The sequence below is a fragment of the Bos mutus genome, chromosome 14 (genome assembly GCF_027580195.1).
Source record: "Bos mutus isolate GX-2022 chromosome 14, NWIPB_WYAK_1.1, whole genome shotgun sequence".
Lineage (NCBI taxonomy): Eukaryota > Metazoa > Chordata > Mammalia > Artiodactyla > Bovidae > Bos > Bos mutus.
The window spans coordinates 50,615,371-50,628,138 of record NC_091630.1 but is presented as its reverse complement, the minus strand read 5'-3'; the positions used below and the strand labels follow the sequence as shown (position 1 = coordinate 50,628,138).

At 43.6% G+C, this 12,768-nt stretch overlaps 1 long non-coding RNA gene across 1 annotated transcript in view; it reads left to right on the top strand.

Annotated features, from left to right (window-relative positions):
- The first annotated feature begins 9,857 nt into the window (after positions 1-9,857).
- LOC138990755 (uncharacterized) overlaps positions 9,858-12,768 on the top strand; it is a 147,826-nt gene continuing 144,915 nt past the window's right edge. The window contains exon 1 of the long non-coding RNA XR_011466855.1: positions 9,858-10,083. This is a non-coding gene — a long non-coding RNA (uncharacterized lncRNA). The remainder of the gene's footprint in view (positions 10,084-12,768) is intronic.

Genomic DNA, 12,768 nt, shown 5'->3' with positions numbered 1-12,768 from the left:
GGATAGATGGGTGCCATTGACAATGGCCAAAATAGAGAACATGCTAGGTCATTTCTGCATTTCCCACTCCTCTGTCAGTAGTTCTTCTGTGTGTTCTTGCCACTTTTCTTAAATATCTTCTGCTTCTCTTAGGTCCATACTGCTTCTGTCATTTATTGTGCCCATCTTTGCATGAAATGTTCCCTTGGTATCTCTGATTTTCTTGTAGAGATCTCTAGTCTTTCCCATTCTACTATTTTCCTCTATTTTTTTGCATTGATCACTGAGGAAGGCTCTCATATCTCCTTGCTATTCTTTGGAACTCTGCATTCAGATGGGTATATCTTTCCTTTTCACCTTTGCCTTTTCTTCTTCTTTGCTTCTTTCTTCACTTACTCCTTGGAAGAAAAGCTATGATAAACCTAGACAGCATATTAAAAAGCAGAGACATTACTTTGCTGACAAAGGTCTGTCTAGTCAAAGCTGTGGTTTTTCCGATAGTCATGTATGGATGTGAAAGCTGGAGCATAAAGAAAGCTGAGCTCCGAAGAATTGATGTTTTTGAATTGTGGTGTTGGAGAAGACTCTTGAGAGTCCCTTGGACTGCAAGGAGATCCAACCAGTCCATCCTAAAGGAAATGAGTCCTGAATATTCACTGGAAGGACTAATGCTGAAGCTGAAGCTCCAATACTTTGGCCACCTGATTCGAAGAACTGACTCATTGGAAAAGACCCTGATGCTGGGAAAAATTGAAGGCAGGAGGAGAAGGGATGAGATGGTTGGATAGCATCACTGACTTCATGGTCATGAGTTTGAACAAGCTCTGGGAGTTGTTGATGGATAGGGCAGCCTGGTGTGCTGCAGTCCATGGGGTCGCAAAGAGTCAGACACGACTGAGTGACTGAACTGAACTGAACTGTGTCAGTAGTGGAGGCAGCACTGAAAGCCTGAATAAAGCTCATGGGAGTTATCTACCCGCCTCCCAGAGCCCCAAGATACAGATTCTGGTTTGAGCCTTAGTAAGGGGAGTACAGCATAGGTGCCAAAATTATGAAGATATCCTTTCCTCCAGTTATTAGAAGACTCATCTTTCCTCTTTTCATGTTGCTTTGATTAATGGTATTTTCATGGTTCCTGTTTCCTTCTTTCAAATGTTGGAAAAAATAAGGAAGGCAGATTAAGATTGAATAAAATGTGCAATGTTCTCTTAAGCCATTCCAAATTTTGGAATGTTTTGGCTAGACATCCTTTTCTTATTCAACTTTCCACCTAAATTGAGCTCTGGAGCCAGGGTGTGAGGTGAAGGGTGCTGCTTGGAACACAGACACATAGCGCTGAAACCTTGGGGTGATCTCATGGGTCACCATGCCATCAGGGACTGAGGGATGGAATCTACCTCCTGCATTTAACAAAAGGTTCATTTCCAGCAGGAACTCAGCCCTGTACATGTGTGTGTTAGTCACTCAGTCGTGTCCGACTCTTTGTGACCCCATGGACTATAGACCGCCAGGCTCCTCTGTCCCCGGAATTCTCCACGCAAGAATACTGGAATGGGTAGCCATTTCCTTCTCCAGGGGATCTTCCCGACCCAGGGATCAAACCCAAGTCTCCTGCATTGCAGGCAGATTCTTCACCATCTGAGCCACCAGGAAAGCCCCTAGCCTTGTGCATATGCTATCTCAAAAATCAGTTGCATATTTTATCAACATAAATCTGATTTCAAACATGAGAGTCTTTGACTTTAGTTAATTTAAATACAAGCGTTCAACTAGTTTTGAAGTGAATAGAATACATTATTCCTTCTTTCCCTACTTCTTGGGCAGGAGGAAGTATTTCTTGTACCATCCATTAGTGAGGTGACTCTGGCTTCCACCTGGCACACCAACCTGTTGCCTTTGGCTAGAGATGCTTATTATTTCATGATATCCCCACTACTGGGGCTTTCTAACAGCTGCTTCTGTTTGTTACTTTGCATTTTTTTCAGTTTCTCTTCATGATCTCATAACCAAGTAAGAGTCTATTAATGCATTTATTTTTTTTCAGCTTATTAATATACTGCCATGCCTTCTGGCTGCAAAGACATGATAGAATCACTGGGAAAAAATTCAATAATTAATGAGAGTTTTTATTCCCCCCAGCTTACAACATTCAGAAAAAAAAATCATTCAAAATGTTGAAATGTAGACTCAACCTTCAATTCTTAAGGATGGAAAACATATACTATGGACTAGAAAAACTATGCTTTCAAATGGATTTTTTTAAGCCTAAGAATTGTTAACAGGATCATGCTGGCCAGATGTAATTGACATGAGCAAGGTTGTATGTTTGTGTTGGTTACTTAGTCATGTCCCACTCTTTGCAACCCATGGACCGCTGCCGGCCAGCTCCTTTGTCCATGAAATTTCCCAGGCAAGAATACTGGAGTGGATTGCCATTTCCTTCTCCAGGAGATCTTCCCGATGCAGGGATCAAACCTGCATCTCCTGCATTGCAGGCAGATTCTTTACCATCTGAGCCACTGGGGAAACCTGAAGCAAGATGGAAACAGCCTAACACTGTCACTCTGATTATCCCAGTCTTCAGCGCACCAGTCATTTCAGGAACACTTGCCTTGTGGCTCAGCTGGTAAAGAATCCACCTGCAATGTGAGAGGCCTGGGTTTGATCCCTGGGTTGGGAAGATTCCCTGGAGAAAGGAATGTCTACCCACTCCAGCCTCCTGGCCTGGAGAATTCCATGGTCTGTATAGTCCATGGGGGTCACAAAGAGTCAGACACGACTGAGTGACTTTCACTTTGGCCTTAGACAATGAAAGAACAGTCTCCCTTTGTCTATTCTATTTAAATAGGCCCAGTTCTAGGGGACAGTGAAGCAGTTCTCAGAGCACAGACCTTTACTAAACGGAAAATATTTATTTGACACATTTTATTTTAACATCTCCCATGTGCCATAAACCATGCCCTCCTGTAATAATATTTTATTTGTGCAAATATTGTGGGATCACAGATAGAAGAGGCCACAGACCTTGTCTGGAAAGAAGGAAAACTATCAAGGTCTGTGAAAAATATGGGATTTTGCCCTACTTGGAGGGGCTTCCCTGGTGGCTCAGTAGTAAAGAATCTGCCTGCCAATGCAGGAGACTTGGGTTTGATCCCAGGGTCTGGAAGATCCCCTGGGAAAGGAAATGGCAACCCACTCCAGTATTCTTGCCCAGGAATCCCATGGACAGAGGAGCCTGGTGGGCTACAGTCCATGGGATTGCAAAAGAGTTGGACATGACTAGCAACTAAACAACAACCCTACTTGGAAGTTAACAGGCTAGACTGGTAATGTTTCATAGTTACTGGGAGAAGATACACGATTTCTAGGACAGAGGCAAATGACTATTAATCACAGCACAGTGACCAGCACTAGCATGACATTGACATCAGAACCCCTTGCCTCTGAAATCCCATGGGGCATGCAGGTGGGGCTAGACGTATGGACGTTTGCACATGCCAAGTGTTGTGTTATAGGAGAGGAACCCTGAGCTTAAGGAATTAATCTTTTTTATAGTGAGCAGCAAGCAAGATGCTGCATCAGCCCTCAAGACGGCTCTCTGTAAGCACAAAGCTGAGAACTTAACCAGGGTAAAGAGCAGTCAGAGATTTTGTGTTCTTGGCATCCCTGGCAAAAATGCAACGGATGGATGCTCGGCACCCAAGATGGATTAACTCTTCTAGCAGAAAATTCACTGAGATGGTATTTAGGATGGATTGAAATGATAATTGATGAGGACAAACAGGACAAGGGAAGAGTGTTCACAAAGGCCCTGAGGCATGAGAGACAATGGGATGTCTTAGGAACAATGCAGAGTCTTGTCTGATTGGGATGCTGGTGATCAGGCTTTCAATCCTCCAGGGCTTTGCAGGCCATTGAGATTACGGAGTGTGGCTCTTCTGTTTTATTTTAACCTAACACTTTTTATTAGAGCATTTTAAGCAGGGGAATGACAGGAGTGAACTTTATCATATGTTACCTGGTGACAAGGTGGGGAATGAACTGGAGTCAGAGATAAGTTACATGGGCATTTTACCAGATGTCCCTGGAACATTTTCTTTCTTTTATGTCTGTAAACCCCCTTCCTTTTTTTCTTCTTATATTTTTCTAAGACCTTATCCCACCCTGCGTCCCATTCTCATCTTTAGGAACCTCACACTCTCCCCTTTATGCCTGGCAGCCCTCTTCCTTCAACTCACATTGAATTTGCTCAGATATTTGGTTATATGTAGTAGGAATATTTCTGTTTAATTTACTGAATTTTACACTATTTTTAGAGTTGTAAACATGTTATTTTCATGGAATTCATCCATTGTTTTTTCATATGTTAACATTACAAGAAGAATATTTACTTGGCATGACAAGATTTGTAAATCCAAAGCCTAAATTTCAACCTTCAATTTATAAAATTTTTTAAAAAGCACACACACAAATACTTTCAAGTCATATTTATTTTAAAAAGGAATCATACAAAGAAAGTAAAAGTATGGTATTTGAGGAGATTAAAAAATAGATTAAGTACACCCAGGTACAAAAATCTTATTTTCTTTATATTTAATTTTTAAGATCCTTTCAGTAGGGGATTACTGAATCATACAGTAGTTCTATTTTTAGTTTTTAAAGGAACCTCAGTAGTTTTCCATAGTGGCCGTATCAATTCCACTCCCACCAATAGTACATGGTGTTGTTTGGTCATTAAACTGTGTCTGACTCTTTGTGACCCCATGTACTGTAGTGTCCACCAAGCTCCTCTGTCCATGGGATTTTGTAGGCAAGAATACTGAGGTGGGTTGCCATTTCCTTCTCCAGGTGACCTTCCCGACCCAAGGATTGAACCCACGTCTCCAGCATCGGCAGGCAGATTCTTTACCACTGAACCACCAGGGAAGCACATAGGGTTCCCTTTTCCCCACACCCTGCCTAGCATTTATTGTTTACAGATTTTTTGATGATGGCCATTCTGACTGGTGTGAGGTGATACCTCATTTCAGTTATGATTTGTATTTCTCTAATAGCTAGTGACATTGAGCATATACCCCAAGAAAACCATAATTCAAAAAGATACATGCAACCCAGTGTTCACAGAAGCACTATGCACAATAGCCAGTACATGAAGCAACATAAATGTCCATCAGCAGAAGAATGGATAAAGAAAATGTAGTACATGGTTGGATGGCATCACTGACTCGATGGACATGAGTTTGAGTAAGTTCTGAGAGTTGGTGATAGACAGGGAAACCTGGCTTGCTGCAGCCCATGGGGTCGCAAAGAGTTGGACACAACTGAGTGACTGAACTGAATATTCCATTATATATATATATGTATGTATGTATATACACTCAGTTCAGTATATATATATACTCATCCTCTGTTGTTCCCTTCTCCTCCTCCCTTCAATCTTTCCCAGTATCAAGGTCTTTTCCAATGAGTTGGCTGTTTGCAAAGGGTGGCCAAAGTATCGGAGCTTCAGCTTCAGCATAAGTCCTTCCAATGAATATTCAGGACTGATTTCCTTTAGGATGGACTGGTTTAATCTCCTTGCTGTCCAAGGGACTCTCAAGAGTCTTCTCCAACACCACAGTTCAAGAACATCAATTCTTTGGTGCTCAGCTTTCTTTATGGTCCAACTCTCACATCCATACATGACTACTGGAAAACCATAGCTTTGATTAGACAGACCTTTGTCAGCAAAGCAATGTCTCTGCTTTTTATTATGCTCTCTAGGTTGGTCATAGCTTTTTTTCCAAGGAGCAAGCATCTTTTAATTTCATGGCTGCAGTCACCATCTGCAGTGATGTTTGAGCTCAAGAAAATAAAGTCTGCCACTGTTTCCATTATTTCCCCACCTATTTGCCATGAAGTGATGGGACCGGATGCCATGATCTTTGTTTTGAATGTTGAGTTTTAAGCCAGCTTTTTCACTCTCCTCTTTCACTTTCATCAAGAGGCTCTTCAGTTCTTCACTTTCTGTCATAAGGGTGAGCTCCTCCATAACAAGGAACAAAACTGGGTCATTTATAGAGATGTGGATGGACCTAGAATGTCATACAGAGTAAAATAAGTCAGAAAAACAAATACCATATATTAAGTCATAAATGTGGAATCTGGAAAAATGGTATAGGTAATCCTATTTGCAAAGCAGAAATAGAGGCACAGACTTAGAGAACAAATGTATGGATAACAGGGTGAAAGGGTGGTTGGGAGATATTAGGAGATCAGGATTGACATATATATGCTATTGATAGTTTGTATAAAATAGATAATAAAAACATACTGTATAGCACAGGGAACTCTACTTAGGGCAGTGTGGTGAGCTGAATGTGTAGGATGTCCAGAAGAGAGCAGAAATGTGTATAAGTGTGGCCAATTCATTTTGCTGTACAATAGAAACTAAGACAACTTTGCAAAGAAACTTCAATATAAATTAATTAAAAAAAAAGACTCTTCCAAAGATTGCAATGTATTCTGGAAAAGAAAGGATGGCAATTTTTTTTCAAACCCATTTTGGGAAAGTACTCTCCAATGGTCCCTGTATTAGTTTCCATTACTACTGCCACAGGTGATGCCATGGTAAAGAATCTGCCCGCCAGTACAGGAGATGCTAGAGACTTGGGTTTGTTCCCTGGGTTGGGAAGATTCTCTTTTCCAGGGAATGGCAACCCTCTCTAGTATTCTTGACTGGGAAATCCCATGGATAGAGGATCCTGGCAGGCTACCATCCACGAGGTTGCAGAGTCAGACATGACTGAGTATATGGCACCAGTGCCATGCTGCTGCTGCTACTGCTAAGTCGCTTCAGTTGTGTCCGACTCTGTGCGACCCCATAGACGGCAGCCCACCAGACTCCCCTGTCCCTGGGATTATCCAGGCAAGAACACTGGAGTGGGTTGCCATTTCCTTCTCCAATGCATGAAAGTGAAAAGTGAAAGTAAAGCTGTTCAGTCGTATCCGACTCTTAGCGACCCCATGGACTGCAGCCTACCAGGGATTTTCCAGGCAAGAGTACTAGAGTGGGGTGCTGTTGCCTTCTCCCTACCACTGCCATAAACTACCACAAATTTAGTGGCTGAAAACAAAGTGCATTTACCCTGTTACAGCTGTGGAGGTCAGCAGTCTGCAGTCATTTTTAATGGACTAAAGTCAAGATATTGGCAGGACTGGTTCCTTCTGGAACCTCTGAGGAAGGATTGTGTTGTTGCCTTTTTCTCCTTCTAGTGGCGTTCATACTCCTTGACTGATGGCCCCTCGCTCCATCTTCAAAGTACATCACCCTGATCTCTGCCTCTGTGGTCATAATCTCCTTCTCTGGCTCTAATTTTCCTTTGTCCCTCTCATAAAAATTGTGAGATTGGGACTTCCTTGGCAGTCCAGTGGCTAAGACTCTGTGTTCCCAATGCAGGGGCCCTGGGGTTAGATCCTTGGTTGGGGAATTAGATCCCACGTACTGCAACTAAGAGTCCACAGGCAGCAACTAAAGATCTCAGATTCACAACTCCAGAACCCTCATGTATGTGTGCTAAGTCACTCCAGTTGTGTCCAACTCTTTGGGATGCCATGGCCTGTAGCCTACCAGGCTTCTCTGTCCAAGGGATTTCGCAGGCAAGAATACTGGAGTGGGTTGCCATTTCCTCCTCCAGGGGATCTTTGCAATGCAGGGATCGAATGCACGTCTTTTATGTCTCTTTCACTGGCAGGCAAGTTCTTTACCACTTGCACCACCTGGAAAGCCCGTTAAAGAACTCTCATGCCACAACTAAAGATCCTGCATGCCACAACTAACACCTGATGCAGCCAAATAAAGAAATAAATATTTAAAAAATAAAAAGCTAACCCTAAATACAAGTGTGACTCTATTGAGCCCACTTGGGTACTTCAGGATAATTTCCCCATTTCAAGATCCTTAATCTAACCACACCTGTAAAGTCCCTTTTACCTTAAAATGGAACATTTGCAGATTCTGAGGATTAGGATGCAGACATAATCGGGGATGTTGGGGTCCTTATTCTACCTAAAATCCCACTTTGGTCTGAATGCTTTGTGCTTGTCTCCTTCCTCAGCTTTTCTTGATTTGGGGTTACAACTGAGATAAAGGGGCTCCCCAAACACGTCATCCATGTACTGATCTGTTTAGGAATACATTTATAAAGATAAGTTCTTAGATTTGGAAGCTTCTAAGTGAACCCTCCTTCTTCACAGAATGGCTCATCTGTGAATATGCTGGGCAGGTATGTGAGGTCCATCTCTCAGGTACCAAATGCAGCAGGTCCTATCTGTGCCCCACCTGCAGCCCCTCATCCCTGCCATTTCAGTACATCCTGCCTCCAGACTACAAGTGCTGGCTGGTACCTACATCTCTTTGCCAGAGGGCACCACTGGAGAAGGGAATAGTTATCCACTTCAGTATCCTTGCCTGGAGAATCTCAGAAAGAGGAGAAAGAGGAGCTTGGTGGGCGACAGTCCATAGGGTCGTAGGACTCAGACACGACTGATGACTAACCACACACACACAGCCCTGACCTCAGAGTCTGTTCTGCCTGAGCTTGAATGAGCTGTGGAAATAAACATCCCATTCCCCAGTAGCCCTGATTATTGAATGGAGCTAATCCCATGGGCGGAGGAGCCTGGTAGGCTGCAGTCCATGGGGTTGCTAAGAGTCGGACACGACTGAGTGACTTCACTTTCACTTTTCACTTTCATGCATTGGAGAAGGAAATGGCAACCCACTCCAGTGTTCTTGCCTGGAGAATCCCAGGGACAGGGGAGCCTGGTGGGCTGCCGTCTATGGGGTCGCACAGAGTCGGACACAGCAGCAATGTATTAATATAAATATAAATATCCCAGCTCCCTCATTTATTTATTGCAATTTATTTTTATTGAGATATAACTAACAAAACATAAAGTTACCAAGCAATGTAATAAGCATAGAGGAAATGTTCAGTGTATATATCTGATAAATGGATTACTTAACTGGATATATCTAGTGTTCGGTTTAGGTTCTCCCAGAAGCAGATCCGAAAGCAAGGATTTGAGCCAAGACCTTTCTTTGAGACATGATTCTAGGAAACATGGGGGCGGGGTGGGGGTGGGAAGTAGGAGAATGAAATCAGAAAAGTAAAGCAGCCAATTAACTACCCATCACCACTGTGGGTGGGGCCTCCCTGGTGGCTCAGCAGTAAAGAATCTGCCTATAATGCAGGAGTCGCAGGATCAGGTTCAATCCCTGGGTCTGGAAGATTCCCACAGAGGAGGAAATGGCAATCCACTCCAGTATCCTTGCCTGGGAATCTAATGGAGAGAGGAGCCTGGTGGGCTACAGTCTGCAGGGGTCACAAGAGTCAGACATGACTTAGCAAATAAACCACCATCACCACACCACTGTGGGCAGCAAGCTTCATCCTCCTGGGGAAATCTGAGAACCAGTGCTGGACATGTGCCTTGAAATTACACGCCCAGAAAGGAGTGACCACTTACTATATGATTCCATCTATCGGAAATGTCCGAAATAGGCCAATTTATAGAGACAGAAAGTAGATGAGTGGTTGCCAGGGGAGCAGGGAGGGGAGGGTTGGGCATAATTGCTTACAGGTATGGGGTTTCTATAGTCAGCTCCTCAGGTGTGCCTCATTTCCTGAGCTGATTGGCCCGAGATTCCACCCTTCCTGGAGCTGCCTGCATGGGGTGATGGGAGAGAGAGGGATCTGGAGACAGGGCAGGGGTCAGAGGCAGGGGTCAGGGGTCAAGGAGTTCTCAGCCCAGAGTTTTCAGCCATGTTTGCTGGGCTTGCCTGGTTGTTCTCCTACTTCCTCTAAGTCAGCTTGTGCCCCTTCCTTTCACAGCTGTTGATCCTTGACAAGCATCTTGCTCTACAAACTCTGCCAGAACGCTCTCCAGGAGGACTCAGCCTCTGACAGCAAAGAAGGAGGAAGGCTTTTTGTCTTCTGTGATGGTCCTACAAGGCCTCTCCTCTGACCTAGGGGAGGTGATGGTCTTGGGAACCTGACAGAGATAGATTCTACCATCCAGTGAGCAAGAACAGCTTTGGAGTTTTCATGGAAGGAGCCACAGGTAAGTCTGCCTTTGGGAGATTCTAGAAGTCTGAGAACAACTCCGGGTTGGGGGGCAGAAGGGCTGTTGATTATTTGTGATGAGCGTCAATGTCGTGGGGGGGTGTCTTTAAAATAATTTTATTCTTTGTATTTTTCTAAATTTGCCTCATATATAACATGTGTATACACCAATTTAAATTAACCATTCCAGCAATGTGTCTGTTTGGATTTATATATTTTTTCATCCCTGGATTCCCCCTGGGGATGTGAACAAAAGTGAAATAGAGGATAATATTAGATTACATACTTCTGGTATTTAAAATTTTATGTTCTGTCTGGGTAGTAGACTTTTAAAATAATAATTAGAGACTACTCCAGTGGGTACTTTGAAAAGCACTAAAATATTAAATAACTCATATGTTTAACTTATATTAGCTGGAGCAGGGGCAGCTACATTTCTCTGCTGTTGCTGTAGGGAGTCTGGTCTGGGCTAGTCTGTCCCCAAAGTACAGACATAGGAACACACTCCCATGCTGCAGAGTCTGGTTTTCATTGCAGATACCATGGAGTACACGGGCAACCGCTGTAGGCCTAGAAGCCTAGTGATGGGAGCTGACCTAAAGGCGATGGTGCAGTACCTCACGCAGCCCACGGGGGCGCTGGAGGAGCTCCCCATCCAGCACAGCCCCTAGACGTTCTCTTTGTTGATTAGTCGCTGGTCTCGTGTCAGATTCTTTTGTGACCCCCTGGACTGTAGCCCGCCAAGCTCCTCCGGTTGCCATTCCTCCCCCGCCCCCCTTCCTGGGTTCCCTGACCCAAGTGCTTCTTGCCTTGGGAACCTGTCTCAGGAGGCCATTAGGGAACCCTGGCCTATTTCTGTTCCTTTCAGACCAGAAAAATATCCAGCACCCATCCTGCCTCTTGAGAGTGAGGCCTGAGATCCTAACTTTATATCTTTTCAGAGAATTTCAGAGGAGAGAAATAAAAACACATTAAAAGTCCCCTGCCACAGAGCCAAATGTTTTGAATATGTGAAAGGGAAAGCAGTTCTGTTTATATGAAGTTCTAGAACACACAAAACTAATGTAGGGTGATAAAAATCCGAGCGGTGGTTGCCTCTGGGGGGTGTGTGGTGGTTGACTGGAAAGGGACCTGAGGATCTTTTCTAGAGAGAAGAAAATAAAATGTTCTGTATGTTAATGGGGTGAAGATGCATGTCTGTCAAAACATATTGAACTGTGTATTTAAAATCTATTTTATGTAAATTCAAAAAGGAAACAGGGTGACAATTCAAAAATGAAAAATGAGTATAAAACCAATTTGGGAAGGATTTATGTTTCACAGTTGCTGGGTTTTGGTTGTCTGACTTAAATAGAACAGTTGTAGGAAAGAACCCACCGTCAGCATACAGCTCTGCTAAGAGATACACAAACATTTTTCATCCACAGTTAATTATTCCTTATTAGTAATCCAGAATCATGCGTGAAATGCAAAGCTCTTTAAACAGAAAAAAAGTTTTTCATTAATTAAAGTTAGCTAGGTGAAATTTGGTGTATGTTTCTTTAGCTCTTGTCTTCAGCTGACACCCAATATTTCTACCTCCAGAGTGGTCACAAGTATAAACGTAGGTGACTCTGTTCTGTTTGACCATGTTAGATCAGATCAGATCAGTTGCTCAGTCCTGTCCGACTCTTTGCGACCCCATGAATCCAAGCACGCCAGGCCTCCCTGTCCATCACCAACTCCCGGAGTTCACTCAAACTCACGTCCATCGAGTCAGTGATGCCATCCAGCCATCTCATCCTCTGTCGTCCCCTTCTCCTCTTGCCCTCAATCCCTCCCAGCATCAAAGTCTTTTCCAATGAGTCAACTCTTCGCATGAGGTGGCCAAAGTACTGGAGTTTCAGCTTTAGCATCATTCCTTCCAAAGAAATCCCAGGGCTGATCTCCTTCGGAATGGACTGGTTGGATCTCCTTGCAGTCCAAGGGACTCTCAAGAGTCTTCTCCAACACCACAGTTCAAAAGCATCAATTCTTTGGCACTCAGCCTTCTTCACAGTCCAACTCTCACATCCATACATGACTACTGGAAAAACCATAGCTTTGACTAGACGGACTTTGTTGGCAAAGTAATGTCTCTGCTTTTCAATATGCTATCTAGCTTGGTCATAACTTTTCTTCCAAGGAGTAAGCGTCTTTTAATTTCATGGCTGCAGTCACCATCTGTAGTGATTTTGGAGCCCAGAAAAATAAAGTCTGACACTGTTTCCACTGTTTCCCCATCTATTTCCCATGAAGTGATGGGACCGGATGCCATGATCTTCGTTTTCTGAATGTTGAGCTTTAAGCCAACTTTTTCACTCTCCACTTTCACTTTCATCAAGAGGCTTTTTAGTTCCTCTTCACTATCTGTACCAATTAGTGTGCATACTCTGACAGGCGAGGGAAGGTCACTCTGAGAGCAACCGTCATGTGACCCCTGGGGTGGTGAGAGGCTGGTAAGGTGATAAACTCTAAAACGGGATTGGATGATGTAACCCTGTGGAGAATGCCGAGGGCTGGCCAGATCAGAACATCCTTGGGTGTGGAGGCCAGAAAACCTCAGGACACAGGATGAAAAGTTCAATTTGAATATCAGATAAGCAACAAATAATTTTTTAGTATAAGTATGCACAGAGATACCTATATATCCCCCTGTATAAGT